This window comes from Perognathus longimembris, chromosome 3, assembly GCF_023159225.1.
Source record: "Perognathus longimembris pacificus isolate PPM17 chromosome 3, ASM2315922v1, whole genome shotgun sequence".
Taxonomy (NCBI): Eukaryota; Metazoa; Chordata; class Mammalia; order Rodentia; family Heteromyidae; genus Perognathus; species Perognathus longimembris.
The window spans coordinates 82,551,862-82,579,555 of NC_063163.1; the positions used below are offsets into that span (position 1 = coordinate 82,551,862).

General features: G+C 39.6%; 1 protein-coding gene across 2 annotated transcripts in view; it reads left to right on the plus strand.

Moving 5' to 3' along the window:
* Taok3 (TAO kinase 3) overlaps positions 1-27,694 on the plus strand; it is a 133,151-nt gene that overhangs the window by 37,557 nt on the left and 67,900 nt on the right. For both annotated transcript variants that reach the window (XM_048342867.1, XM_048342868.1), the window contains exon 2: positions 20,125-20,227. The gene's annotated coding sequence lies outside the window, so the exon portion shown is untranslated. The remainder of the gene's footprint in view (positions 1-20,124; positions 20,228-27,694) is intronic.

The following is a 27,694-nucleotide window of genomic DNA, read 5'->3' on the forward strand; positions in this document are numbered from 1 at the left end:
TGTGTTTCTTCAATGATAAAATAGTTCCTTTCCCAATGAGCTCACAGTCTAGTGTGGATAGTGTGTCAATCACAACTATTATTCATGGTGTTTGGGAAGAGGCATTGTGGTTCAAGTGGTATTCATGGTGTTTGGAAAATGCTAATCTTGACCATAAGCTAATAAACTTACTTGCCCTGAACTTCCAACAAATTACAGAGGGATGAATCAATAGTCTAGTATATGAAACCAAGTGTATATGAAACAGGAGCAAAATGCTGTTTACCTGTGTGCTTATGCATGTTTGAGCTGGGTGCTGGTGGCTCACACCTATAATCCTAGCTACTCAGGACACTGAAATCAGAGAACACAGTTTGAAGCCAGCCCAGGCAGGAAAGTCCATGAGACTCATCTTCAGTTAACTACCAACAGCCTTAAGTAGAGCTGTGGCATAAGTGGTAGAGCATTAGCCTTGAGTTAAAAAGCTCAGGGACAGCACCCCTGCCCTGAGTAACAGAACAAACAAACAAAAAACATGTTTGAATTAGGAGAATAGACAAGGGGTGTCCCATGCCATTTGGGATCAGAAGTGAGCAGTGTGCTAGTTGGTTTCCCTGTTGATGTGTTAGCAGCATCCTCTTCACAAAATGAAAATGAGTCAGGTACCGGTGGCTCCTTTGCTATAATCCTAGCTACTGAAAAGGCCAAGATCTGAGCATCAAATTTGGAAGCCAGCTCAGACAACTAACCAGCAAAAAGGCAGAAAGGATGCTTTGCTCCAAGTAGTGGAATGCCTCCTTCAAGTGCAAAAGTTAAGAGACAGTACCTAAGCTCTGAGTTCAAGCCCTGGCACCAGCACAAAAAAAGTCACAAACTTTTATATGATCATCAGATTTCATAAAACCTATGATCCTATATTTCACTAGAGGTGATTAAAAGAGATTATGAAGAGTTAATCATTAAATGTTAAGCTTTATTTAAACTATAAGAATGCAAATTAGAGTACTATTCAGTATATCAACTATTCTGTGCCTTTTGACCCATTGTACTTGGAGAGATTTAGCATAAGGAAGCAATAATGGGAACATGATCACTATTTCCAGAATGTTTCATCAATATAATCTCTGTACCTATTAAGCACAAAATCCCTATCTCTCTCTCTCTCTCTCTCTCTCTCTCTCTCTCTCTCTCTCTCTTTCTCTCTCTCTCTCTCTCTCTCCTACTTTTTCCTCTTTGGTGTATGAAATTATTTCACTTAAAATAATGTTTTCACGGTTCACATGACAGCTCTCAGAACTGCATTCCCTTTTATGGCTGAATAATATTCCATTCTATGTGTATTCCAAACCTTGTTCATCCAGAGCCCTTAGGTTGTTTTCATCTTTTGGCTATGATAATACTGTATGATCATTGGTGCACATGGATCTGCTTAGAACCCCTCTTTTGGTGATTTTGATTTTTTGCAGGTGACAGATTTCTTTTTTTTAAGGCTAGTTAGTATCTATTGTGTACATATTCCATCTTTCATTCATCTGTTGTCAGACATATAGATAGTTACAATATCATAGCTATTGTGAATCATGCTACAATGAACATTGAAATTAAAATATTCCTTCTATGTACTGATAGGATTCCCTTCTGATATATAACCAGAACTGCTAGGTTGTATAGCAATTCTAAGTCTCAGTTTCTCCATCTCAAGAGTAGACTGAAAATGATCTCTGAAGTCTTTACTAACCATCATGTTCTCTGGTTTTACAGAAAGCTACACCATTATAAATGAAATTAGCTAGGATAAAGAACTAATGTTACCAATCCTAAAATCCTAAGTGATGCCAAAGCTCAGTTTAGAATTTCCTTGTCTACATTTACCATGTATGGTAATACACTGTCTTAATTCAAGTTACATTTTTAAAAATTAATAAGTGTATTCTGATTTACATTAGTATATTTTAGTAGCACTTTAAAAAAGATTTGAAAATGCAAAATAATGTACTGGATTTGTATGAGTTAATATGCCCTGTTGTAGACTAACCCACAAACCTAGATTCCATCTGAAACATTGACCTGTGAATGGAAAGATTCAGAGTTACAGATACATAGCCTGGAAGTGAACACTTGGAGGCAAACTGTTTTGCAAGCTGGAGACTTCCTGTATGTTGATTTCAGGAGCTCCCAGGCAAATAACACAGTTACTGTGTACATAGGCATGTACCATGGTTGAGAAATGGACATGTCACTGCTGAAACATTTGCTTTTTATGGGCTTAAAAGAGCCTAGCTCTTCCTTCCTAGACTTTCTCCCTACTAGAAGCTGATTCATTATATTGTTCCTTAAGTAAGACAGGCAGGATAAGAGGTAGGGCAACAACGAAGTTTTTTTGTTGTTTTTTTTTTTTTTGGTAGTCCTGGGCCTTGGACTCAGGGCCTGAGCACTGTCCCTGGCTTCTTTTTGCTCAAGGCTGGCACTCTGCCACTTGAGCCACAGCGCCACTTCTGGCCATTTTCTATATATGTGGTACTGGGGAATCGAACCCAGGGCTTCTATACAAGGCGAGCACTCTTGCCACTAGGCCATATCCCCAGCCAACAACAAAGTTTTATCAAATACTTTGTAAAAGACTTCAAGGACAGAGATGGTAAATATCACCAAGCAAGAGAGAGCCATAACTACTTATTCCAGCTTGATTGCTTCATAAAAAGTCACTCTGGTTGGTTTCCCGTGTAAAAGGTTTGCTTTTCATTTCCCTAAATTTTGACCTCAGGTTACTGAGTGATTCAGTCATTCCTGTTCTATGTAAAGTTTGCTACTTCAGTATCTGACTCAACCTGATGGGTTTTTGTTTTCATTTTCCCTTGGTCATTCTTGAGTTTGAACCCGAGACCTTATATGTGCCAGACAAGTACTCTGCCACTTGAGCCACACCCCAGTCCTAGGTTACTGTTATCATAAACCTTTCAAATATTAGAAGAACCCAGTATTATGTGAAGGTCTAAGTGAGAAGCTTCCTCATTGTATTAGAGCTGCAAATACCTTTTGTCTATAATGCTTTGCCTGTCTCTTCCTAGGATCAGTATCACCCAAGTCAGTTGGTTATTTAGATCTGAGCTAAAGTCACATTTTTAAATTTTATTTTGATGGTACTGGAGTTTGAATTCTGAGCCACCTCACACTTGCTAGGCAGGCCCTCCACCACCTGAGCCATACCCATGGCTCTTTAGTTATTTTTTAAATAGGCTCTCACTTTTTACCTATGCTCACTTAAACTTTGACCCTCCAGTTTATACTTCCTTCATAGCTGGGATGACAGGCACAGGCCACCATACCCAGTGTACTGGTTGAAATTCAGTCTCATGAACTTCTTGCCCAAGCTGGCCTCAGAACCTCAATCCTCCCTGTTTCTGTCTCCGAGATAACTAGAATTATACCCAGTTCAATTCAGTCAATCTCTCTCTCTCTCTCTCTCTCTCTCTCCATTGTGTTCCCTTAAATCTCCTTTTAATTGACTATTATTTTCTGCATTTTCTTCTCCTTAAAGATGGAGTTTTTTGTTCTTTGTCAGTTTGATTTTTCACTCCAGATTTTAAAACAGGGCTCAGCAGAATGAAGCATCAGCAGATATGCTGTGTTTCCCCTTTCAAGGCCCTCATTACCATTCTCTTGTGTAAGATCCTGATACTACAGGCCTCTGGTTAAGATGGGTGTTACTCAGAAGCCAAAAATAACGTCAGAGTGTAAGGTTGTGACAAAAGCTGTTAGAGAGAACCAAGAAATTCATGGTAGAAGTGATACTCCCCTTTCTCTGTCGAGTCAGTATGCAACCGTGGGCAATTAGTTTCTTTTAGTGTTGCTTTCATTTCTTCATTTATAAGATCAAGCTAATATGAGCTGTCTCACACATCCTGTGAATAATGTAATTGTAAGACACTAATAGATGGTGACACTTGTTGAGTCAGATATTAGTAATGAATCATTAACAAATAAAATGTTTTGAGAAACTATTTTCTCACTGCCACTCACTTTCCCAACCAAGAAAAATGTCCTACTTTTTGTGAATGACATAGCTAGATGTTGATTACGTAAAAATTCCAGTATGTTTATGTCCTTTTTTTTTTTTTTTTTTTTTTTTTTGGCCAGTCCTGGGCCTTGGACTCAGGGCCTGAGCACTGTCCCTGGCTTCCTTTTTTGCTCAAGGCTAGCACTCTGCCACTTGAGCCACAGCGCCACTTCTGGCCGTTTTTTTCTGTATATGTGGTGCTGGGGAATTGAACCCAGGGCCTCAGGTATACGAGGCAAGCTCTCTTGCCACTAGGCCATATCCCCAGCCCTGTTTATATCCTTTTAATATCCATTATGTAATGGCTATACGATATGTAATGTGTAAGCATTAGCATTAGCATTACCTGATGTAATCCAAAATCATAGCATTTGTGTTTCCCTCCTTTCCTTTCTTCCTACTTTCCTTCCTTCTTTCTTTTATTTTTATCCTCCCTCCCTCCTTTCCTTCCTCCTTACCTTCCTGGGCTAGAATGGACCACAATTCCTCATAACATGCTAGACAAACACTTAGCCTCTGAGCTATATCCTTTGCCCACATTGCTAAATGTTTTCAAAGTCACAGTTGCTTATATAACTTAACCAGATTTCTTTCATAGACATCTTTGTGTGTTTATGTGTCATTTCCTGGGCTTGAACTCAAGGCCTTGCATTCACACTCAGTATTGTTATTCAACTTCAACATGACTACCTGTGGTGATGTCTGAACTGCCCCAAACTGTGCTGTGCAGCAAGATCACCACACAGCTACTTACATTTTATTTTTAATTTATTGTAAAGGTGATGAACAGAGGGCTATAGTTACATAAGCTACTTACATTTTCATTCACGGAAATAAAACAAAATCATAAATTCAGTTCCTCTGTTGCACTGGCCATCTTTCAAGTGCTTAATAGTCCATGTTCTAAAAGATTACCATATTGGACAGTGAGAAGCAGTGATCCTCCAACAAACACTAGAGAGCAGAAGTCTAATGTCAAGTATACTCTAGTTTATAATCAAGTGATTGATTTAAGTTAGTATACAGCATAGAAAACAAGCATCTTCAAAGATGAAATCTAACCAGGCGTTGTTTGCATACCAAAGCTGAGGCAGGAAGATTTTTAATTTGGAGCCAGCCTGGGCTACATAGTAATACACTGTCTTAAAGAACAAATAAGGAAATAAGAATAAAAAGATAGAACCTACCACATGATTTGGTTATTCTGGGCATAAATGATAATATTATAAATGGATATTAGAATTCGCTAAATCAAAGACAGATTTAAGTTAATTTTAAACTGAAGGAAAATAAAATATGAAATGCTTCACATCCATTCATATTCCTTGGGATGTAAGTCAAGATAAAAAAATTAAGAATTGAGAATGATGTAAGGAGTGACATTGATTAAGATGCATTGTACTCACAATTGATTTGAAGGCTGTCTCCCCTTTTATGTCTTTTCCTTTTTGGTCCTAGGGATCAAACCCAGGATGTTGCACTTGCTAGGCAAGTACTTTGCCACTGAACTACATCCCAGATCTGAAACCCTTTTTAACCCCTTTGTAACTACTTAAGGATAATTTTTTTTTAAATAGAATTGATATAATGAAGATTATTAGCAAATAAAGCATGGAATAAGAAAAAATCCAAGTCAAATAATTATACTGACCTTTTCTACATGATTTATTGTTCTATGTAACCATGGTAGCCTCGTGAAAATATCTTAAAAGCAATTCCTGTCACAAAATGAAAGTACCAGTGAAGAAAAACTAAACTAACACTTAATTACATTATTGTTATCACTGTTTCCAAAACAGTAGGGGTGAAAATTGAACAACAGCCAAGCCAACTTTTTGACATATATAACATAGCAAAAAATTAATAGTTAAGGGCTGGGGATATGGCCTAGTGGCAAGAGTGCTTGCCTCATGTACATGAAGCCCTGGGTTCAATTCCCCAGCACCACATATACAAAAACAGCCAGAAGTGGCGCTGTGGCTCAAGTGGCAGAGTGCTAGCCTTGAGCAAAAAGAAGCCAGGGACAGTGCTCAGGCCCTGAGTCCAAGCCCCAGGACTGGCCAAAAAAAAAAAAAAAAAAAGAAAGAAAAGAAAATTAATAGTTAAGTACATTTAAGATCCTTATATATACTCTATATAGACTATCACTTAATTATTTCCTTTATAGGCTAGGGATGTTAGTTCAGTGATCGAGTACTTGCCTTAGTAAATGCAAAGGCTCTGGGTTCCATTGCCCATCAAAACACACACACACACACGCACAAACACACACACACACACACACCCTAAGTATTGTATTATGGTACTGCTTACTGTGTATAAGTCATCTTATTTCATATTTTCCATGCATTATCCTACCAAACCCACTGATGTCCATTTTATAGATGAAGAGACTGAGCCCTGAACAGATATAAAATTTGCTCATGGTCATATGGCTAATTGACCTGGGATTTGAACACAAGTCTGCTTTAATTAAGACCTGTGCTCTGAGTCTTTTCAAATAGCAGGCTACTGACCACACTAATAAGGAGCAGAGTAGGGTGTAGATACTTCCCATTCTCTAACTCCAGGCACTACATCTTTCTGGTTTTCCCTATGCCCTTCCTATCAATTGAATATTAAGAGAAAGCAGTATCTAATGAAATTCTTGGATTCCCAGTAGCACAACCAAGTTCCCAAGCTTATCACACATCAAGTTGTGAGAACATTGTCTGAGCAAACTGCTAAAGAAACAAACAAAAAAACCCACCATAAGTACCACAAACTGAGATGCAAGCTGTATTCATGTAACATTCAAAAATCAGAAGCTTTAAAGCAGCACAGATGTTTATTTTAGCATTGTCTTAATTTCAGATTATCTTCTTTTTCTGAGAACACTGCAACCAAGCAAACTTGTTCAAGAATATTTAGGGAGTTCCTTTAATGTAAATCTATGTTTTGGTGATTTTTCTAACACTTAGTTACAAAGATATAAGCAGCTCTCATAGCAAAAAGCTGAAGAAGAGGGAGTTAATAATTCTGGGCCAAGTGGCGAAGGTGTCATTTTGGCTAATATATTTTGTAGTCAGCCCAGTTCAAACAGTCCACATCTCTGTTCCCTGAGACCTTTGAGGGCTCTGGCGCTCAGTGTGAAAAATGGCACTGAGTGGGAAGCTTCTGGAGAGCAAAAATTAAAGAGACATATGCTCTCTTTAGTGGAATTTCCCTCTCAGTGAACGAAAGGTAATCCAGCTAGTTGAATCACTGAACGTTTTTATTGCATTGGAACTCATAAAAGAATTTCTTCTGAAAAACCCTGCTTGTCGTCTCAACAACTTAAAACCGCCATCTATTCAGTCACTTTCTAACAAAGTCATGGAGATAATGACTTCACAGAAACAGGGCCAGACTCCCAAGCAAAGTGCCACTGGCATGAAGCAGCAGAGGGAAGGACAGGACCCCAGGAACATGGAGAGATGAGTTAACTACATCGCATTTCTCAGCCAGCTTTGCAGATACACTGCAATAAGGAAATAACTTCAGGGCACAAGGAAACTCACCTTCGCAAAACCTGCAGCCTAGGGTGTAGCTCAGTAGTGGTGACTTGCCTAGCATGTCACATGACAGTATGCAGTCTGGAGAGTGCTATCAGCACAGGAAAAACAGCACACAGACAAAAGGCAAGGCAAAAGAAACTTATTCCACATGGTCTTAGAATTAGTCTATTGATTCAGGCTTAGAGCAGCTATTTCTTTTATTTTCTGTTTTTGTTTTGTTTTGTTGATTGTTTCAGAACTTGAATTAAGAACCTTGAGGGGCTGGGGATATAGCCTAGTGGCAAGAGTGCCTGCCTCGGATACACGAGGCCCTAGGTTCGATTCCCCAGCACCACATATACAGAAAACGGCCAGAAGCGGCGCTGTGGCTCAAGTGGCAGAGTGCTAGCCTTGAGCGGGAAGAAGCCAGGGACAGTGCTCAGGCCCTGAGTCCAAGCCCCAGGACTGGCCAAAAAAAAATAAAAAAATAAAATAAATTTAAAAAAAAAAAGAACCTTGAGCTCTTGCTTAGCTTTAACTATTTGAGGCTGGTGTTCTATCACTTGAGCCACACTTTGGGTTTTTGCTGGTTAAGATTTTCATGGACTTTTCTACTTGGTCTGGCTTTGACTGGAGAACCTCAGGTCTCAGCCTCCTGGGTAGCTAGGATCACAGGTGTGAGCCATCGACGCTTGGCAGAGCAACTATTTCTCGCACAAACACAATGTGCTGAACATGAGTTCCAACATTGGAGCTGCAGCAGTGAACAAAAAACAGCATGAAGAACTTGCTCTTAGAGGAAAGGGAGAGACAGAAAACATGCAAATTTAAAAAAAAAAGCCATGAGATATATTAGAAGGTAATAGATGTTCTGTGGGATAATTGGAATTTGTGTCTGTCCCTGGACCAATCACTGCAATGGCTGTTGAAAGTTTGTCATAATTGGCTTCTCCTGTTAAACCCCATCCCAGAGTGGACAGGGAGTTGTCTGTACATTTCATGTCAGTGAGCAAAGAACAGGCAGGGTCTGCCAGACTATTCTCTGTTCATTTCAGGTTTGTCTACTTTAGTTGTTTCTTTGTTTGTTAGTCATGGGGCTTGAACTCAGGGCCTAGATGCTGTCCCTGAGCGAAGCAAGGCTAGTGCTCTGCCACATTGAGCCACAGTTCCAATTCCAGTTTTCTAGTGGTTAATTGGAGCTAAGAGTCTCATGGACTTTTTCTGGCTGGCTTTGAACTGAGATCCTTAGATCTCAACCTCCGAAGTAGCTAGGATAATAAACGTGAGCCACCAGCACCCAGCAGATTTGTCCACTTTAAAACACCCATAGGTTGGTAGATTCAGCTTTCAGAATATTCTGAAAATAAATATTGTGATTGTTCAAGAATAGACTACCGCATATACAGTATTCGTTATAAGAAATAATTTGAGACATGAGAAAGGTGTTATTCCTGGTGTGTCTATGTGGTTGTTTATTGTTTTCCTAAGAACACACTACCTATAGGAGTACCAATAGATTTAGGAAACAAGAACTCCATTTATCCACAATAATAGATAAGAACTAAAAACTTTTTTTTTTTTTTTTTTTGGCCAGTCCTGGGCCTTGGACTCAGGGCCTGAGCACTGTCCCTGGCTTCTTCCCGCTCAAGGCTAGCACTCTGCCACTTGAGCCACAGCGCCGCTTCTGGCCGTTTTCTGCATATGTGGTGCTGGGGAATCGAACCTAGGGCCTCGTGTATCCGAGGCAGGCACTCTTGCCACTAGGCTATATCCCCAGCCCGAGAACTAAAAACTTTTAAAGTCTGATTTGATATGTGACAGCCTTCTACTTATAATATCTCCTATAATAACTTATAATATCCACTTATAATATCTATAGCAGCTCTAAGGGATGGTCTTTATATGATCTATATGCTACTTGAAGCTAGGACAGAGATTAAATTGGCCAGTGGCCCAAAAGCAAAAGCAGAAGCATCATTAAAAAAAACAAGTCTTCTGAGTTCAAGTTCTTAGCCCACAAGTGAGTCTGCCTTCAGTCTTCAGTAGTCAGCAGGAGAGGTGCCAAAATCTCCCAGGCTACACTTTCATTCATCCTGAGACATAGGGCTCCTGAGGAACTTTCTCCTCTCACCAATAGTTTGCTCTGTCTCCGATATTTCTAAGTATGGCTGGCTTCTTGGTCCTTCCTGGATCTACCCAGAAAGTTATGCTTCCTTTTGTTTTTCCTACTTACAAGAGAACAGGACACGGAATGACAAATGGCACCTATTAGGAAAACAGAACATACAAATACTCCTCAAAAAAAAAAAGACCTTTTGATGGTCACTTTTGTTCATAAATAGTGTAATTATGTGAAAGAGAAACTCAGAGGAGAAAAAAAAATATGATCACAAATGACCACATCCTTTTGTCTTGCTTTGAAGTTGGACTGTTAAGACCACTGCTTAAATTTAAATGAGAGGGGGGAAAAAAACTATCTTGCTAAACCTTCATTCATAAATTATCTAGGTTTAGGGGAGGATTCTAGCTACAAAGGCCAGGGTTGCTCCTGGTGATAAAGGTCCTTTAAGTTTTAGCAAACTCGGAAGCAAACTTGCTATCAAATTTCACTGTTAAGTTTACTATTTGCATTTAAGTGACTAAATGCTGAAGTTTTTCATTTCTGCTTTGTATGTTTAGCTTCCACTGACTAGCTTTGATAATTCCCCCTTTGCAGCTTTAATGGCACTTTGTGAATGGTGGCATGTGCTGTGGCCTAGGCACTGTAGTATCTGATGTTAATCCAGTTCCAAAGAAACCAGGCAAGTGTTTGTGGAGAGGACCAAAAAATGAAGGACTGAAGCAATACTTAAAGAACTTGATTTCATTATTTCTGGATGTATAAGAGGGGAGAAAAGGAAGGAAGGAAGGAAGGAAGGAGAAGAGAGGGAAATGAGCAAAGAAAAGAAAATAATTAGGCCACTGACACAAAATTATCTGACAGAAAGAACAATAGGATTCAGAAAGAAAAACAAAATGCTCTCCAGTGTGCTGAAGTTCCCCTCCTCCCCTTCTTCTTTCTCCTCCACTTCCCCTTCCTCTCTCCTTCTCTCTTCTCTTCTGCTCCCCTCCATTCTCTTCTCTTCCCTTCCTTTCCCTCCCCTTCTTTCCCCTGTCCCCTGTCCCCTTTCCTTCCTCTCCTCTCTCTTATATAATACATACATACCATAGTGTGACTATTATTTTTTAAAGTTTCTCTGTGTCCATTTTTATTTAGGGTGGATTTTAACTTGGTGAGCTTTATTCATTATGCTGATCCTCTCCTTTTGTATTCAACCCCCAACCCTCCTCCCATACAAATCTCTTCCAGTTATCTCTTTAACCACTTTATTTTCTACTCAGATATTTGGAAGTGGTAACTCAGATATTTGGAAGTTACCACTCAGACAAATGCTAATTCAGTGCCCTGCCTGTCAGAGTGGGGAACAGAAAAGAAACTCTCCTGTGCACCCTGCCTTCTCAGCCTTTAGTCCAATCTTTGAGGCTGCTGAGTAGTGAATATGGAAGATCTGGGCATTCAGATGAGTACCAGGACATTTGTATGACTAAGATAGCTGTCTCCTTTCTAAAAAGTATTTGCATGTTCCTTAATAGCAGAGGGATCTCCTTACTTGGTTTTGGTGGTGGTTCACAAGCTGCCTTTTTGAGCCTCCCACAAAAGCATTTCACACTCTGGTAAGCCTGCTCTTGCCCACTCACCCACTTGATTTGTACATATTAGGTTTAATTGCAGGTTAAGAACAAAGAAAGTCAAAAATACCCACTGGCCTTAGAGTACTCTCATCGAAGAAGCTTGCCCCCTCAAAAGTCTTGTTGGGATTCACTAAATCACAGCTGTCTTCTTTTCTCTAGTGAACAGCCACAAAGATCAACATTTCAAGTTGTTATTTAAATGCAAATAGTAGGGCTGGGGATATGGCCTAGTGGCAAGAGAGCTTGCCTCATATACATGAGGCCCTGGGTTCAATTCCCCAGCACCACATATACAGAAAACGGCCAGAAGTGGCACTGTGGCTCAAGTGGCAGAGTGCTAGCCTTGAGCTGAAGAGCCCAAGGGCAGTACCCAGGCCCTTGAGTTCAAGCCCCACTACTGACCCCCCCAAAAAAAATTGGGGGCTGGGAATGTGGCTTAGTGGGAGAGTAATTAACCTTTAAGATTAGTTTTATATTTTAAACTAGTGTTGTACATCACTTGACAATAGGGATAAACACTGAGAAATGCCTCATCAGTGGGTGAACAACCTCGAGTGTAATTCCTCACACCTAGATATTGTAACCTGTTTCACATCTGGCTGTGTAGCCACCACTTCCAGGCTATACCCTGGGCAGAATGCACTATGCTGAGTGTGGTAGGCAATCAGAACACAGCATATACTTGTGTAGCTCAGCACACCTCAACGCACTTGAGTAGAGAATTTTAGAAACGTTAGACTTCCTTGGTTTTACATACCACTCTCAATGATAATACTGCCTCTGTGTGTGTATACATGTGCATGCACGTGTGTGCATGAATGTATACAATGCCTCTATTTGCCCAGGTTAGTCTTGAACTCCTGGGATCAATCAATCCTCCTGCCTCAGCCTCCTGAGAAGCTGGAACAACAGTTGTACACCATGATGCTGGACTATATTGCCTTTAAAAACATACAAAAGGAAAAGCAAGTTTGAGATTAAGAGGTTCAGTCTCTGGTTTAGCTGTAGGCAAAATAGATCAGCATGATTACATAGGTAGAATTCAGGTAGCTTGTAGGCTGAATGGAATCCTTTATAATTTTAAGTCATTCATTTCTGAAGTCTTTCATAGAATGATTTAGCTGAAAATTCTACCAGAATGGCTAAAAGACTGGACTTGAGCTTTGTATCCCAGCTCTACTGCATACTAGCTCTGTGAAGCTGGCCGGCAGGTCTGGATCTGTAAACTGAGATCAATAATAGTAACTCTGCCACGGTGTTGTGCTAATGCTTAAATGAGGTGTACTGCCTGGCAGACAGAGAGCTGGTACAGAATAAATGTTAATGAGGTAATGTGGTGTAAATTACATGAACTCTTACTTCTGTCTGTCCTCTGTGCCCAGAGTGGTCTAATATCAGGACTAGTGTGTTTTCTCTTTTCTGCTTGTTCCAGAATGTCTTCATTTACCTAAGACTACCAATGAGTGAATGCATGATCAAGAAATCCTAGTAAAAGACTGGATGAAGTTCTATCAATTAATATGTTATATTTGGGGCTCGCTGATGAAGACAGGCCTAAGTAAGGATTCTAAGCTTCTTAATGCAAAGACACCATGTATTAGGACCCTTTGTACAAAAGAATATTATGGAACAGGATTAAAATTTTGTGGACCATGTAATCTAGATTATTTCACTTTTGTAAGGCTAATGCATCTACAGTCTAAGTCCAAAGAGGCTCATAGATATTTGAATGGGGGGTAATTTAAACTGCCAGTTCATTATGACATCCAGCTAGTACACTGGAATGCTGACAGTCTGAAGTTGTTGACATTTGGACATTACGTCATTTAATAAAAGTAATAAATCTTCAAAATAAAGGTCGAATTTGTCTTAAGTAAAGCAATCTGTGGAAACAGTAATTCAGAAAAGCACATAAAGAAGTCATGGCGATGTGCATTGCAGAAATATTTCCCATGATATTACTCTAAAAGGAACACTCAATGTGACACGCAATGTGTCAGCCAGTCTGCTGGCCAGTACTGATACAAATAGGATCTCTGCTGTCCATCAGCGCATGTTTCTGATGGGGACATACTCACACGTGACAACTTAAATACTGTATGCTAAGTACCGCATGGAAAGTAAGCATTTATAACACTCTTCTCAAGGAACATAAAAGAGAAAACCTCTGTGATGTAGGCAGTGCCTTGAGCAGATTCTAGTTCATTAGGAAGGAGACTTTTCTTCCTTTCTTGCTAGCAGGGGCTTCTTAGTGTCTGCCGGGAGGATTCTGTGCAGTTGGGGCAACCGGTACAAGGCCCAGGGTCAGTAAGGATGAGACTGAGGAGCAGATCACAGCAGAGGACCTTGGACTTCTGTCCTGAACAGGGTGGATAATAGTGGGTTTTTAAGCTGGGTTTGACTTTCATGGAGACAAGGCTGGTATAAGTGGAGAGGGTTGATTCCATTCATAAACAGCTTTAAGGAGCATTTTAAATCTCATGGTATGTGGAAGGTTGATGCAATGTTGCTGTTGTCTTTATTATTGTTCTTTAGTTGGTTGGTTTTGCTGTGGTAGGGATTGGACCCAGGGCCTCATGCATGCTGTGCAGGCATGTTAATCTGAGCTACATCCTAGTCCAACTTCGCTTTATTTCCAAGTGTCAAATAGATAACTCAAAGAAATTTCTTTGCATACCTGTAAAGCAAAATAGTTGTAATCACTTATCATGAGGAACATAGACATTTTAGCTTCATATTCAGAGGCAGTTTTGTTGAAAGGTCAAGTAAATTTAGTCTCTAGATGATTTTTAGTCACAATTTTGCTCTTAATCGAGCATCTTTGTTTGTGTGGTAGGATTTAGTTATTGGAAAAAGATTAAACATAAGAAATGTCTTCATTTCAAAGAATAATACTGTCACCCAGTTCTTTGAATTATCAATGTGTGTATGTGTGAGTGAGAGAGAGAGAGTTTATTTTTTAGACCTGCATTTCTTACTACAAAAGAAGGAAAAGAAGTATATATTTCAACCATTAACTTAATAACCATTTTTAAATCATCTGAGTAGTTTTTAGCATTTAGCCTGTTCAAGTCTGCTCACCTACCATTACAAATTACTACAATAGCAATTTGTTTGCGCTCAGTTCTAAAGGTTAGATGTGTAAGACCAAGGTTCCTACAGGTTCATTATGTGGTGAGGGCTCTCTTCCTGACTTACAGTTGCTACTTCTGGTACCTTACCATCTTTTTCCCTTCCTCTTCTCTTAAGCCCATCAATCCTGTAGGGTAGGGCCTCATGAAATCCTTAATCCTCTCCTAAAGGCTGTATCTTCTAAAGTCACTTTTGGAGTTAGTGTTTCAACATATGAATTGGAGAGTGGCTAGAAAATAAAATTCAGTCCACTACAGAGGCTAATAAGTAGATCCTTTCCCAAAAAGTCAATATAAACTTAAGTACATACCATTTAACTTTTAACTGTTTGAATCTTTAAAACTGATAGTGCTGAAGGAAAACTGTTCAGGGCAGCAAAGTAGAAACAGGAGAGAAACCATAACAAAAAAAAATTCTAATAGCTGTGAAATTTTAGAAAAAAATTGCATGCTGGATAATCTTTCATTAACCCTAAGGTTTATTTTCAAAACATTTCTTTCTGCCTGTTCTGTTAGCTCCAGTGCCTAGATTGTAACCTTGTGGCAGAGTCAAGAAAGCTATAAATACAGAGGGCTCACAACACCTTCTTTGCTGTACTGGGGGATCAGTGACAGTTAAAATTTGCTAAGGCCCAGAGTGTTTATATTCTGATTTTCTTTTGACTTACCTTTGGAGCAATTAAAGACTGTTGGAATTTGAGTCATAAATAGAACTCAGGTGTGTGTGTTTTTGTGTGTGTGTATGTGTGTGTCACTGTGCATGCATGTGTGTATGAATCTGAGTGAAAGATTTTTAAGTGGGAGAACATGCCAAAAGCATATACTTTTCAAGTTGAAATAGAACTTAGAAATTGCCTCAACCAGCCCCCCAGGACCAGGAAACTGAAGCTTAGGAAAAAACCTAAATGACTTGATCCACACTAAAACCACAGGCCATTTAGGGGACATTGTAAAATAAGGATCTGAGATGCATATATGTCAGCTCAGAGTTTTTACTATACCAAGATGTGCTTTGTGATCAAGATGCAACCTGGCCTAGCATGGCCCAAGAACCAACTCACTGCTGTGAGGCTGCTTAGAAATAACTTGATGAACCTCCATTCCAAGTTAAAATTCTGATTATAGGTACTGTAATATATGTATTACAATATGATATATAGAGACATAGATAACCTGCAAATATATATCTTTAATCTACATGTGTATATACATACATGTATCTATATACCTATAATTAAATATATACATTAACTTACCAATTTAAAAGTCAGCTCATTTAACTTTATAACCATACCATACAGATTTTAAAAAATAACTTTTCAAAAGACAGGGCCTTTATTTTTTTCTTTACAATGACATGAAGCAAATATCACTGCAGTCTTTTAAAAAATATACGGACCTAAATTTTATTCCTGGTAGTTTATTTTATTTATTTTTATTTTGCCAGTCCTGGGACTGAAGCTCTGGGCTTGCGCACTGTCCCTGAGCTCCTTTTCACTCAAGGTTAGCACCATACTACTTGAACCACAGCACCACGTCCAACTTTTTCTGAGTAGTTTACTGGAGATAAGAATTTCACAAGATGAGAATATAGCCTAGTGGTAGATTGCTTGCCTTGTATATATGAAGCTCTGGACTTGATTCCTCAGCACCACATATATAGAAAAAGCCAGAAGTGGTGCTGTGGCCCAAGTGGTAGAGTGCTAGCCTTGAGCAAAAAGAAGCCAGGGACAGTGCTCAGGCCCTAAGTTCAAGCCCCTGGACTAGCAAGGGGGAAAAAAAGTAAGAAAAAGTATCTCACAGACTTTTTTGTCTGGGATGGTTTCCTCAGATTTCAGCCTCTTGAATAGCTAGAATTACAGATGTGAGCCACCATGCCCACCCTCTGGTAGTTTGGTTTTGTTTGGTTGGGTGGTAGTGGTGGTGGTTGTGGGGCTTGAATTCTGGGCCTAGGTGCTGTCATCGAGCCGTTTTGTGCTCAAGGCTAGCACTGTACCATTTGAGTCACACAGCACCACTGGTTTTTGAGTGATTAATTCAAGATAAGCGTCTTATGGGGACTTTTCTGCCCAGGCTGGCTTTGAACTGTGATCCTCAGAGCTCAGCCTCCTGAGTAGCTAGGATTACAGGTGTGAGCCACCAGCACCCACCCCCTTGGTAGTTGTAAGTGATTACTCATCTCAATTTGGGCGTCTTAAGGAAGTTTTAACATTTTAACATTTAACATTTTAACATTTTGATTATATATTAGATGGGATGCGTGCTATATAGAACATAATATATTGTACTTAACACTAACTCAACATTTGCTAGAAGTCAGCTTTTGAAATGTTTGAAGAATTTGTCCCTAGCTGCCTCTTCCCTTTGCTTTCTTTGCCTAAGTTACCATAGCCTTCTTGATCTTTTTTCTTCTTTACAAATGATTCCCAGATCTGTCATAGGTACAAGATTTCCCTACATGTCTCTACTGGACTGCCCAGCTAGACCTTTAAAGTCAGTTTGGTGAAAACATTCAAAGTTCTCTCTGCTTTTTGAAATAGGCAGTATTTTGCCAGCTATACAATAGTAAACCAGTACCTCTCACTCCTATGCGACTGTAACTTAGTACCCATTGATCAGCCTTTCTCTCCTTTCCTCCTTTCCTATCTTTTCTCCCAGCCTTTGGCAGCTACCATTCTCCACTTTTTTTTTTTGCCACTCTTAGGTCTTGAACTCAGGGCCTGAGCACTGTCCCTGGCTTCTTTTTTTTTTTTTTTTTTTTTTTTTTTGCTCAAGGCTAGCACTCTACTGCTTGAGCCACAGTGCCTCTTCTGGCTTTTTCTGTTTATGTGGTGCTAAAGAATTGAACCCAGGGCTTCATTCATGCTAGGCAAGCACTCTACCCACTAGGCTACATTCCCAGCCCCATTCTCCACTTCTGTGAGACCAACTTTTGTAGCTTCCACATGTGAGTGAGATCTGAGGATTGAGTTTCGAAGTCAGTCTGGGCAGGAAAGCCCCTGACACTCTTATCTCCAATTCACAACCTAAAAGCCAGAAAAAGAGCTATAGTGCAAGTGAAAGAATGCTAGCCTTCACCAAAAAAGCTCAAGAATGGTGCCTAGGCCCTAAGTTCAAACCCCAGGTTTAGCACAAAAATTAACAAAACAAAACACTGAAAGGCAACTAAGAACTTGGGTAAAACATCTTAAAGCTAATTCCAGAAAATTATGAAAAATTAAGTTATGTCTATGAAAAGGAATTTAGTTGATTACCATTGTTGGAGGGTTTCCATTTCTGAGAATAAAAGAGTGAAGAACACTATTTTAATTGCACATCTGATGAAATCTACTCTTCAGCTAGCTGGAATGTTGAGTTGGCTCAAGGGCCCAAGACTTGAAAGACTACATTCTTGGCACAGTTCTAAGTCTTCACTATAAATGTAATACTTGGGGTTACCAAAGGTCAGTGAAGAGGGAAGAAAATTATTTTGTGCATATTATTTCAGTTAATTCTTCAAATGTTATCCTGTTGAAAGGAAAAATATCTCTGTTCATGTTTTAGAAGAAGGATGAATTTGAATTTTCAGTTCCAAAAGAAGAATTGAAAAAAAGAAAAAATTTCCTCGGGATTTTATGGACTTTATAAAAATACTTTATAAAAATACATTACAGGGGCTGGGGATATGGCCTAGTGGCAAGAATGCTTGCCTCATGTACATGAAGCCCTGGGTTCAATTCCCCAGCACCACATATACAGAAAACGGCCAGAAGTGGCGCTGTGGCTCAAGTGGCAGAGTGCTAGCCTTGAGTAAAAAGAAGCCAGGGACAGTGCTCAGGCCCTGAGTCCAAGCCCCAGGATTGGAAAAAAAAAAAAAAATTACAGACAAGCTGGGTGCCAGTGACTCACTCCTAAAAGCCTAGCTGCTCAAGAAGCTGAGATCTGAGGGTTGCAGTTCAAAGCCAGCCTGGGTGGGAAAGTCTATGAGACTCTTATCTCCAATCAAGTGCTTTAAAAAAGCCAGAAATGGGGGCTGGGAATATGGCAAGAAAATGTGGCCTAGTGGCAAGAAAGCTTGCCTAGTATATATGAAGCCTTGGGTTCGATTCCCCAGCACCACATATATAGAAAATGGCCAGAAGTGGCGCTGTGGCTCAAGTGGCAGAATGCTATCCTTGAGCAAAAGGAAGCCAGGGACAGTGCTCAGGCCCTGAGTCCAAGGCCCAGGACTGGCAAACAAAAAGAAAAAGAAAAAAAAAGCCGGAAATGGAGCAGTGGCTCAAGGGGTAGAATGCTAGCTTTGAGCAAAAATGCTAAGGAATAGCATCCAGGCCCTGAGTTCAAGCCCCAGTACTGGCACAAAATAAAACAAACAAACATAGAGCCAAACAATTCTACAACTGGTACGTACTCAAGAGGAATGAAAACATACACCCCCATAAAAACTTGTGCACCAATGATTATGGTAGCAGGGTCTACAATAGTTAAAAGCAAGAGAGAGTTCATAGGTCCACCAACTGATGGATGAATAGATGAATTAAATGTGGAATATTTATACAGTGGAATGTTACTTAGCAGTGACCAGTATAGTAAAGTAATCCTGCTTCACATGATGCAGATGCATAGATGAACTCTGAAAACATTATACTAAGGGAAAGGAATGAGTCACAAAACAATACATCCTGGATGACTCTGTTCTCATGAAAATATCCAGAACAAGCAAATCTAGAGAGATAGAAAGATTAATGTTTACTTAGGAATGAACGACAGGGTAATGGTTAAAGGGTTTCTTTCTGTCATAATGAATATGTCTTAAATATAACTGATAATGGTTGTACCTATCTGTAAATATACTAAAAAATTGAACTTTGAAGTTTAAATGAGATTGTGTGTGTATGAATTATATTTCAATAAAGCAGCTTAAAAAGTAACTTAGGGGGGCTGGGGATATAGCCTAGTGGCAAGAGTGCCTGCCTCGGATACACGAGGCCCTAGGTTCGATTCCCCAGCACCACATATACAGAAAACGGCCAGAAGCGGCGCTGTGGCTCAAGTGGCAGAGTGCTAGCCTTGAGCAGGAAGAAGCCAGGGACAGTGCTCAGGCCCTGAGTCCAAGGCCCAGGACTGGCCAAAAAAAAAAAAAAAAAAAAGTAACTTAGGAAGGGATTCAAGGGCCCATCACAACATAGACTTACATATGTGTCCTACTCTTCAGAGTAGGACTCTAGACCCTTGGATCTTGAGTATTGATAGCTGCGTATTTAAAACTGACTCAAAGGGACAAAGTGAGAGGTTTCATAAATGAAGTGAAGTGTGGCAGGACTGTGAGGGTGGTTGGGATTTGTACACTGTAGAAAGAAGAATCTCACAAGGGCAAAGTATGACATGGCCTGTGAAATGTGTATGAATGCGTCACAGACTCATTATACCACTGGCTTACAGCCACCTCTGAACTCCTATGAGGTAGCTATTCTGTGTTCTGTAGGAAGGAAAGAGACCTTGAAGCATTTTGAGCAGTGATAAGGCATCATCTGAACTGAACTTCAGGAGGATGATCATGTGACGTGTATTTTTAAGGTGTTCCCTGGGCTGACCTCAAACTCCTGAGCTCAAATGTTTTCCTACACCCTACTCTCACCCTTCTCAGTAGCTGGGACAGTGTACCATGAAGCTTTAATTTTTTCTCTTTAATTTTTGCTCCTGTAATGATCTATTTCCCTCCCTACCATAGGTGCACATAAAATATAAAAGACAGAAGTTACAAAGGAGAAATAAAATGCTGCTGCTACAGTGCATCTGAGCCAGACAGTGTATTTTGTACCACACTCAAAAAGGTATTGTGAAGAGTTTTATGACTTAGCTTATTCCAAGATATAAGACCCAATTATGTATTCTAGGTATTCTAGAAATATTTTATTGTTTGTAAGGAAAAAGGGTAAGAATATAAATAAAATTAACATGGAATATTTCATAAAATGTTTGTTTCAAATTACTTCCTACAGCTGGGAGTCTGGCCTAGTGGTAGAGTGCTTGCCTAGCATGCATGAAGCCCTGGGTTCAATTCCTCAGTACCATATAAACAGAAATCTGGAAGTGGTGCTTTGGCTCAAGTGGTAGAGTGCTAACCTTGAGCAAAAGAAGCTCAGAGACAGTGGCCAGGCCCTGAGTTCAAGCCCCAGGATTGGCAAAAAAAAAAAAATCCCTAATAGGTTTTCATTATTCTCAGTCCTAACAACATAGACAGTCTCATAGAGCTGGCACTGGTGGCTCATGTCTGTAATCCTAGCTACTCAGGAGGCTGAAACCCGAGGATCGCCGTGCAAAGCCAGCCCAGGCAGGAAAGTCCATGAGATGCTTATCCCCAATTAACCACCAGAAAACCAGAAGTGGTGCTGTGGCTTAAGTGGTAGAACACTAGCCTTGAGCTGAAGAGCTCAGGGACAGTGCCCAAGCCCAGAGTCCAAGCCCCATGACTGACCAAAAAAAAAAAAAAATGAGAAAGAGTCTCATGGACTTTCCTGTCCGGGCTGGCTTTGAGCTGTAATCCTTGGATCTCAGCCTCCTGAGTAGCTAGTATTATAGGAGTGAGCCACCAACACCTGGCTTTACTTAGTTTCTTGGTTCCAATTGTTTTCCAGAAATATATATGTAGGCTTTTGGGTTGAAATTCTTTATCATTAGATGTTGAAGTCTAAATGGTTTCTTTGTTAGTTGGCTCTCTGAGACTATAATGAAATATCTGAGATAATAAACTCACACAGAGAAAAGGTTTACTTTGGCTAACAGTGATTGGAGGTTTTGTTCCATGATGGATTGGACCCATGGTAAGACAGGACATCATGGCTGGAGTGCCTGGTGAGGCAGAACTTCCCACCTCATGACCATGAAGCAATGGAGATAATGACAAATGGAGCAGGGTCCTAAAATGCCCTTGTAGGGCACCCTAATGACCTACAGACCTCCTGCAAGGCCTCTTAGGTTCCACTACTTCCCTATAACACCACCTTGGATACTGAGCCTGTACCCTGGGCCTTAAGGGCCATCTAGGGTCCACACCAGATCAGTTTCATGTCACTTCTCTAGTTACACAAGGAATAGAAGTTTTAAGACAAATTTTCCAAAACTGATAAGCTAAAAGAAGAAAATCAGCTACCTGAAATCACACTTAAGATAAAACACAAAGCTGCAAAGAAATTCAAGCTTGGGCTGATGTTATCCAAGAAGAAATGTATTCTTGACTGGACTTATTTAACTATAACCCCTCTGTACATCACCTTTATAATAACAAAAAAAATTAAAACAGAAAAATCCAAGCTTGTAGGCTAAGAAGCCACAATTTCCTTGTTCACTGTCACTACCTTCTGTGCTCCACCTGTTTACACCCACTTCTGGTAAAACAGAACAAGCAAAAATGAGCCCCTCCCACAGGGGGAGCCCCTCCCACAGGGGCATCACTGGGTCAGGACACATGCTACTCCACCCCTCCAGCAACAAAGTGACTGTTTCCTTCTTTGCTTGCCAAAAAAATAGATTTTCTCTATGATCTTGCCAAATTGGTATGTGGAATAAAATGTTTCACAGTTTTTTGCTTCTTTGATTATTAGTGAAGTTATACCTATTTGATAGCATAAAGAATAGCTAGTTCTCTTTTGAATTTCCTATTCATATCTCTTGAGTTGGAGGGAACATGTATGTGTATGTAGATGTATGTACATCTCTCATTTTATTAGCCTTTCAGTTTGATATATGCATACATCTATCAATCTATAGATAGATAGATAGATAGATAGATAGATAGATAGATAGATAGATAGATAGATAGATAGATATGAAAGCTGTCATCCATCTTGGTAAAGATAATAAACCTTTCATTTCCCCAAACTTCCTCACACCCCTCTTTAGTCCCTCTTAACCCTCTCACACTCGCCTTGTCCTAGTCAGCCACTAAAGCACTGCCTCTTTGTTGGTTTATCTTAGAATTTTGTATTGCTGACATCATGAAGAATGTACTGGCTTTTTACCTTACTCCCTGACTGGGCATGGCTGGTTTGCAATTGACCATGTTGTAGCATGTACCCCGTCAATCCCTTGATGGCTGCTGCATTCCATCGCAGCACACAGCTCTGAGTGTTTGCTCACCCATTTGTTGACAGACATCTGGATTGCTTCCAGTTCCGGCTATTAAAAAAAAATGACTGTGAACATAGGTGTGCAGGGCTTCCTGGGTAAATGGTAACTAACATACAAGTATGTAATTTTTTAAGTGTTTTTCCAAAGTGTCTGACTACTTTACATTCTTGTCTGCAGTGTATGAGAGATCTAGTTAATGTAGGCCATCTCCTTACCAAATCTGTTTTGGTCAGGTTTTGTTTTTGTTTTTTTTTTTTCCCAATCCTGGGGCTTGAACCCTGGGCCTGGGTGCTGTCCCTGAGTTTCTTTTGCTCAAGTCCAGTGCTCTACCTCTTGAGCCACAGATCCACTCTGGTTTTTTGAGTAGTTTATTGAACTTTTCTGCCCAGGTTGGCTTTGAACTATGAACCTTAGATCTCAGCCGCCCGAGTAGCTAGGATAACAGACATGAGCCACTGGCACCTAGATTTTTTTTTTTAATGTTAGCCATTCTAACAGGTGTATATAGCAACTCCTCACCATTGTCTCTCTAATGAATAATGATGTTTATGATCTTAGTTTTAAAAATTAGATTATTTCTGAGTTTTGTCAATTCTATGTATTTTCTAGGTACAGCCCATTTTTGAGATAGGTTTAGCAAAGGTTTTTTTTTTTCCCTGATAACTTGCCTGACTCTTTAATTTTTTATTTATTAGTTTAAGTATTTTTACAAATGGGTTTCAACTCAATGTCATTTATGAGTACAATGTATCTTGATTAGTGTCACCCCTGCCATCAGCCTCTCTCCAAGTTGCCTTTCTTTTTATTCTCCTAAGTGCCTTTAAAAAAGCAGATATTTTAAGCTCAGATGAAGTCTGATTTGTCCATTTTGCCTTGTATGTCTTTGACTTTTAGTTCTGGTATCAGGATAGGCAAGCCTCATAGGCTGAGACATAGTCATACAAATCATCCATTTCAATTTTCTAGAATTGGAGATATTCCATAGATTCTTGTTAGAAGCACTGAAAAAGCCATCTGAGCCTGATATATTCTCTGCAGGAATACTTCAGGTTACAAATTCAATTACTTTAATAGACACAGGCTTATGCAGATTATCTTTTTGTGGCATAAGCTACAGTGCTTTGTGTCTTTTGAAGTATTTGTCTCTCTCACCAAAGTTACTGAACTTATATGAACAGTCTGTACTGATGTCTCCTCTCTTGTTCCTGACATCCAATTTAAAATTGTATGTGGTTGTTTTTTTTGTTTGTTTGTTTTTGTTTTTCTTTTTGCCAGTCCTGGGGCTTGGACTCAGGGCCTGAGCACTGTCCCTGGCTTCTTTTTGCTCAAGGCTAGCACTCTGCCACTTGAGCCACAGCGCCACTTCTGGCCATTTTCTTTATATGTGGTGCTGGGGAATTGAACCCAGGGCCTCATGTATATGAGGCAAGCACTCTTGCCACTAGGCCCTATCCCCAGACCTGTATGATTTTTGTTATATGTTTATATGACTCTCATATAATCAAGCTGGTAGGAAATGTATGCCTATGATTTTTTTCTCAGAAAATTGACTTTGCTTTCATTGATTTCCTTCCGTTTTTCTAGCTTTTCTTTTATTGTTTTTGGCTCTAATCTTTATTATTTTCTCTGTTCACTTTAAGCTTAACTTATCTTTTTTCTCTTGTGTGTTTTTGTTGTTGTTGTTTTAATAGTGCAATTTGAGGGCACTTACCTGAGACCTCTCTTCCTTTCCAAATCTGCAATCTAGTGCCCTAGATTTTCTTGTTAGGTCAGCTTCAGCAGCCTTACACAAAGTCTGGCACATTGTACTTACATTGTCATTCAGATAAAACTGTGTTTTAATTTTTCTTTTGATTTGTTCTTTGACCCATGGATTATTTTTAAATGTGTTGTTTAATTTCATTATATTTGGAATTTTTCAAGTTTCAATTATAAGTATCTATCTAATTCTATTATTTTAAGTATGTACTCACTATGCCTTGTGTCCTTTTAACATACTGGGTCTTGTTTCATGGCCCAGAATACAACAAAAATGTTCTGTGTGCACTTGTAAAGGATTGTAATTCTGGGGGCTGGGAATGTGGCTTAGCAGTAGAGTGCTTGTCAAGCATGCATGAAGCCCTGGGTTCAATTCTGTAGCACCACATAAACAGAAAAAGCCAGAAGTGGTGCTGTGGCTCAAGTGGTAGAGTGCTAGCCTCGAGCAGAAAGAAGCCAGGGACAGTGCTTAGGCCCTGAGTTCAAGCCCCAGGACTGGCAAAAAAAAAAAAAAAAGTGTAATTCTGATGCTGTTGGCAGAGTTCTGTTGTAAATGTTAATAAGTTGGTTGATGATCTTAAGTTCTATGTCCTTACCTATTCGCTGTCAATGGTTAAGGGTAATATGTTGAAACCTCTATGGATTTGTATACTTTGTACGTTATAAATGTTTGTATATTATGAATTTGTAAATTCCTCCTTACATCTTTATTTTAACCATATATTTTAAAACCTGTTACTAAGCACATAAACATTTAAGATTATTTTGTCCTTTTGATGAAATAATTGTTCCCTTTATCATTATAAAACAACCTCCATTATCAATAGTAATATATTTGGAAATCTCTTTTATCTTATGTTAGTATAGCTAGCTCAGCTCTCTCTTGATTAGTGTTTATGTCTTTTCCCTTTACTCTTAGTCACATTATATAGAAGTAATTTTACCCTTTTGGGTCTAGCTTTTAAAACTTGTTAGACATCAGAGTTCAATAGTTAGTAGTTCAGGAGGAATTATTCCTAATGCTGAGTTTGGACTTTTCTGAATACCATCACCAATGCCCGTGAAGTAGAGGTTCCCTGTCCTGGCTAGTGAGAACAGCCCTTGGTAAGCATCAGGTGTTGTTTTCTCTCTTCTTTTTTCTTTCTTTTTCCTTTTTTTTTTTTTTTGCCAGTCCTGGGGCTTGAACTCAGGGTCTGAGTGCTGTCCCTGGCTTCTTTCTGCTCAAGGCTAGCACTCTACGTATTGAGCCACCACACCACTTCTGACTTTTTCTGTTTATGTGGTGCTGAGGAATTGAACCCAAGGCTTCATGCATGCTAGGCAAGCACTCTACCACTAAGCCACATGCCTAGCCCCACATTCAGAAGTTTAAAACACAGTTTGATGAATGAAATTATTTTCGTTCTCATAAATTTAAATCATAGATCTTTTTGTTTTCCTGAAATGCAATCTCATAATTTGCTTTTAAGCATGGTCTCCAAAAGGCATGTCTTTGATTGAATCTCTGTTCCTCTTTCTTGTTCTTAAATATAAACAGTGAAGGCAAAAAATACTCAGTGAGTTTTCAGTTTGTACTCTGTTACTTGTCTGACAGACAGACTTAGGTTACTTCTCTAACAGTCCTGATGAGGTGGCTTTGTGCTTGCTCATTGGTACTCATGACTTGGCAGAACCTCTGCCCAGGATGGCAGGTGCAGTGTTGGCAAGGACATCCTTTTTCCTATTTAAAGCCTTTGGGGGCCCGTTACCCTCAGGATACAATCCAAATTTCTTAATACAGTTTAAAAGGCCTTTTGTGATTTTCCTTGGCTTAATACCAACTGTGTGTTTTCTCCTTCCAGCTCTCCCATCCATCCATATTAAATGAACTACATTTATTTTTCCTAAAATGGCATGCTTTTTCACTTCTAAGTCATAAACAGGCCAAATCAGTCTGTTACATCCTTACGTTAAAATAGTTCAAACTTTCTGCATAATAGCCATTAGTGACAACCATTGTGTCATTCCTGTCATTGTAATTTAATGTTTGTCACCCCATTTGACTGGAAGCCCTTTAAGGATGGGGACCATAACCCAATCTGTCTCCAACACCCATCCTAGTAGAGCATGTAGCAAGTAGTGAGTGATTCCATAATGGAAGAATGAGTTGGGTTGGTGGGGGAAGGGGAAAGTTAGGCTGCTGAACCATCCATGCTAAGGAATTAATGAACAACATAGGGAATGATGTGCATTGTCACTCAAAGCTGTTGTGTTACAAGGGGAGAAAACTTCTTAGTACGGTCACTTTTACTTCTTTTAATTGATCATCTTTTTCTCTTCTCCTAGTGAAGCCCATTGGCTCATATTTTGAGAAAGCAGTCTTATTAGTCAACTGTCAGATAGCTTAGTTAACTAATGGGTCAAGGAAACACTGACTGTAGTCTATAAGTACAAATGTGGAAATAAAGATCACGTGTATCTGGGCACTGGTGGCTCATGCCTGTAACCCTAGCTACTCAGGAGGCTGAGATCTGAGGATTGAGGTTCAAAGCCAGTCTGGACAGGAAAGTCCATGAGATTCTTATCTCCGATTAACCATCGGAGAACTGGAAGTGAATCTGTGGCTCAAAGTGGTAGATTGCTAGCCTTGTGTTAAAGAGCTCAGGGACAGTGCCCAAACCCTGACTATAAGCCCTATGGCAAACAACAAAAAAAAAATCATGTGTGTGAGCCAGGCACTGTTGGCTCATGCTTATAATCCTAGCTACTTATGAGGCTGAGAACGGAGGATCATGGTTTGAAGCCAGCCTAGTCAGGAAAGTCCTATGCGACTAATTTTTTAAATTCATTTTGTTTATTTTTTATTTATGTGGCACCAAGAAATCGAACCCAGGGCCTCACTCATGCTAGCACTCTACCACTAAGCCATATTCCCAGACATAAATTATTTTATTTTTATTTTTTATCAGTCATAGGGCTTGAACATATGGCCTGGGCACTGTCCCTGAGCTCTTTTGCTCAAGGCTAGTGCTCTACCACTTTAAGCCATATGAAGCTCTTATCTCCAATTAAGTACCAAAGAAAGCTGAAAGTAGAGCTATGGTTCATGTGGTTAGGCTCTAGCTTTAACTCAAAAAGCTCAGGGACAACAACATCCAGCCCCTGAGTTCAAGCCTTAGGACCAGCACCAAAAAATATACATATATTATATATGTATATATTTTATATTACATACTATATTATGTTATATGTAGTGTGATATATGTTATATATAATATATACAACTGAGTGGTTTTGAGCAAGGTTCCATAGCCTTGTAGTCATCACCACAGTCAGGCCACAACATTTTATCACTCTGAAGGAAAACCTCAGACCTTTTGGCTGTTGCTCTCCAAACCCTCCTAGGAACCAGTAATCCATTTTCTGTTTCTGTG